The 3,974-nt window shown below is 35.6% G+C and overlaps 1 long non-coding RNA gene across 1 annotated transcript; it reads right to left on the bottom strand.

The window, feature by feature from the left end:
• Positions 1–1,289: 1,289 nt before the first annotated feature.
• On the bottom strand, positions 1,290–1,759 carry LOC136987244 (uncharacterized). The gene is made up of 3 exons (XR_010882600.1): positions 1,691–1,759; positions 1,523–1,612; positions 1,290–1,353 (listed from the first exon to the last, which is right to left on the bottom strand). It is a non-coding gene; the product is annotated as an uncharacterized lncRNA (long non-coding RNA).
• Positions 1,760–3,974: the final 2,215 nt, after the last annotated feature.

The following is a 3,974-nucleotide window of genomic DNA, read 5'->3' as shown; positions in this document are numbered from 1 at the left end:
GTAGTAGTGGGTTGAGAAGTACGATTGTTTCTAGCTTCCTTAACAATGCCAAGCAATTGGTTAACACATCCAAAGAGTTTAGTTACTTTCTCCCGTACTGCCATCCTTTGCGGCTTAGTAATGTAATTGCCATTATTTTCTGGCAAGAGACCTAAGATCCCACCTAGGAGCTCACCCGCCTCGTGAATGATACAGTCTTCAGGAGTCGTAAATGATTCTTCAAAATTATCATCCATAATAATACTCTGCTCGGAGGCCGTGCACTGAGAAGCCATAGCCGAGTAGCACACAACACTAAAAGCTTGAGGGGGGCTAAGGCGAAAAATGAGTGAAGTGCAAACCCTACTAACAACCTGTGCAACTTAGTGGAGGGAGAGGAGGAGCAGAACTGGCCACCTCCTCAAGAGCCCAATATACAGAAAACCCTCCGGTTGACACGAAGATAAAATTGGAGAATGAAGACTAACACAACTATATAATGACAAAAACAAGGCATAAAAAGATCAATAATTAATTAATAAATACAATTAAAATAATCTAGAGTACTTAAGTCTACTAATCCGTTAAATACAGTTGAAAATAATTCAACTACCAAAGACAGCTAGAGAATTGACTAATTAAAATAAAAGTTAACTATTTAACCTTATTTAACCTAAAACAACAAAAATTTAACCCCAAATAAAGCTTAAGTACTGAAAACCCATTTAAAAAAAAAAAAAAAAAAAAAAACAGTTAGAAAAGACCGTTACTACAGCGGGAAAGGCCGTTACAAAGCTCGTTATATTTAAAAATATACATGAACTAAGTATAATTTAAACTAGTGTAACACGTAGGAAACTTAACAGAACTTTACCAAAATCACCCCCGTCCTAGAAAAGGACCCCCTATTTGTGCTCCCAATTCCTGCCCCCCTAACCTTAGGTCCCCACCCTCTTTAACCTACCAAAAGTTACAAAATTAAAACCCCTCTAACTCCTCCCCTAATTAACCTATCAAAACAATTAAGGTGTCCTACGAACCAGCAAACAAAGTCCTTTCTAACGGTGTACCGCACTTGAACCGATATCCAAAATATCCGCTGAAATTACGATCCAAAACAGGAGCTCAGATTGCCACGGCCTCCTATACCGAACATCTCCATCGCTTTTGCTGAAAGGTCTACAGTCGACGTTTTTTTTTTTAACGTAATACTTCACTTTTCTGTAATATGTCTGCCTATATCCAAATATTGTCCAACGTCGCGATACAACTTTATTGCATTAAATCTTTCATCTTAATTTTACAAGGAGGTGGCTTTTTGGCTACTAAAAGTTCCACGAAGACAGACAGTGCTGAATATATGGCACTCATAAGCTGTAACATAATATTTAGAAGCTATTTTAAATATGCAAATTATGGCCTTCTAAATTTAATACGATTTTTATGAATAAAAGTTTGTTTGTGTGCATTACTTGCAGTTATAATTGATAATTCTACTGGTTCAATAAAGAAAAGAATAAAAGAATGTATTAAATGTACTTACTCGAATGAAGAAGTTCTTTTTAATGTAGAAGAATCCTCCGATGTTTATTCCGAATGGAGTTTTCCCATATCTTTTCATGAAATTCAGCATCTTACAAAGTAATAAAATGCCTATGTAATATGATAAATTCACAGATGAATTTAAAAAGTTTGAATTTGTTTGTCTTACCTTCATTTTAGTTTCTAACGGTAGATCGGCTGAACACAATTTATCGATTTCGATGAACTTTCCGTACAGCTTGAAAAATTGAAATTATTATCATACATTATTATTCTTGTATAAATTCTTATGTATTCTATAATCATATAATATATGCAAATATACATGCAAATCAGAAGAGATTTTTCAATAAATTAGAATATTTACTGATTGAGATATAATACCAATTATTTCTTTAAAAAATTATGTTTACGTGTGTTCGTAGTGAATACAAAGAAGTTTAAATAGTTTAAGACTTTACTAGATAAGAACAGTAAAATATAAAAATCATTTTAATCGGTTTTCCTCTGCTGTAATGTAGAGGTTATATCGTCATGATTAACCCTGGGCTCATTGCCCGTTGGTGTCTGGCGCCTTTTCCACTATTTTCTTCCATTTCTCTTTATCCATTGCCGATTTTCTCAATTCCTGTATATTTGCTTCAGACCACTTCTTCGTGTCATCAATCCAATCTCTCTATGGTCTGCCTCTTTTGTTGGATCATTCATAACATCATAGACTAAAGTCTTAATTTTTTTGTTTTCATTTATTCTTGTGGTGTGTCCAAACAGTTGAAGTTTTTGTCGTATAATTTTTTATAAGATTCTTTTCCATATATATATCATATTATAAAGGTCTTCGTTTGTGACTTTCTGCATCCATCCTATTTGCAAGATTTTTCTGTAACAGTGTCTTTCAAATGCTAATATTTTTCTTTCCATGTCTTTTGTTATTACCCACGTCTCACGGGCATACAGCACGAAGAGAAGATGAGGTTGTTCAATACTTTTAATTTTATCTGCAAACTAATTGCTTTACTTTTCCAGATTTCGTCCATTGCTTTCAAATTTGTTTTTGCCTTGGCTATTCTAGCCTGTATTTCATTTTTGCAATCCAGATTATAGGTTAGTTTGCTTCCTAAATATGTAAAGTTCTCTACATTTTCAATTTCTTTCCCATCTATTGGGATATTTCTTGTCATGTTATCATCACCAAATATCATTGTCTTAGTTTTTTCGCTATTGATAGTCAGTCCATATATTTTTCTTATTTTATTAAGCAGATGTAATGTTTTCTCTGATTGTTTTTCACTTTCTTCAATGATAACTATGTCATTTGTAAATCTCAGGTTATTGAATTTTACACCGTGAACTGATGTCCCCTGCATTTCTTGCATCATCTTATCCACGACTCTTTCTAAGAAACTTATGGAGATAGTTGGAGATATAGGATCTCTCTGTCTGGTGCCTCTGTTTGGTTTGAACCAGTTTCCTAACTCCTCAGGCAATCTCACAGCTGATTCTGCATTATCATTAATATAACTTAGCAGGTTTATTAGTTTATGATCCAATCCATAAGATTTTAGCACTGCCAAGGTGTCCATACTTTCCTTGTGTCCATACTTCATTGCACACTTGGTGTATCTCGTCAATTAAGCTTTCGCCTCCATGCCTAATCATTTCTCCTGTGATTTTGTCATGTCCTGGAGTCTTATTCTCTTTTAATACTTTCACTGCCTTTTCAACTTCTTTCCTCTAAATATAATTTTCGTTTTCAACAATTGGTGGCGATATCTTCCTTAATTCAGTTACTAGATTCCCTAATACATCTGTATGTAACGTTTCTCGTATTTTCTCTGTTATCGTGCTTAGTTCTTTATAGAAAAGTTCAATCTCCTCTTCACTGCTTCTGAAGTAGTGCATATACCTGGATTACTGATATATTAAATGGCTTTGCTTCATACCTTGCCACCATCAATCTTGCACTAACTGGCTTGTATCCTAACATTGTTGCTCGTGCTTTTTTACTAAGCAGAGATTCAACACCAGCTTCAATGCCTTGAATCGTTTACCCGACCAGATGACTTCGCCACCATTCCGTTCTCCCGATGCTGTCCAGCGCATCTCTGCAAAGCCTAATATGTCGCATTGATATTTCTCCATTTCCTTCCGAAGCAGCTCTAGTTTTCCAGGTGAGCGTAACGTTCTGACATTCCAGGTTCCTACTGTAAGCACTCGTGTTGCTGGGTGAAGCTCTCTTTTCTTTCTATAGGTAACCAATTTTTCGACCCAACCCCGATTGCTCGGTAGGTGTCTCGGACCTTGTTTATCCGGGCGACGTCCGAGCCAGCATCTTTTATCTTTTGCTTGCATTGACATCAGATTTCATTCGTGTTATTGTTTTATAGTTAGTGCATCGACACTCATCTAACCAACTCTCCACCTTTTTGCAGGCTTGGGACTGGCATGTTTTC

The sequence above is a fragment of the Centruroides vittatus genome, unplaced genomic scaffold (genome assembly GCF_030686945.1).
Source record: "Centruroides vittatus isolate TY-2023 unplaced genomic scaffold, ASM3068694v2 contig_1013, whole genome shotgun sequence".
Taxonomy (NCBI): Eukaryota; Metazoa; Arthropoda; class Arachnida; order Scorpiones; family Buthidae; genus Centruroides; species Centruroides vittatus.
The sequence above is the reverse complement of the archived record's forward strand: the minus strand, read 5'-3'. Positions and strand labels throughout refer to the sequence as shown.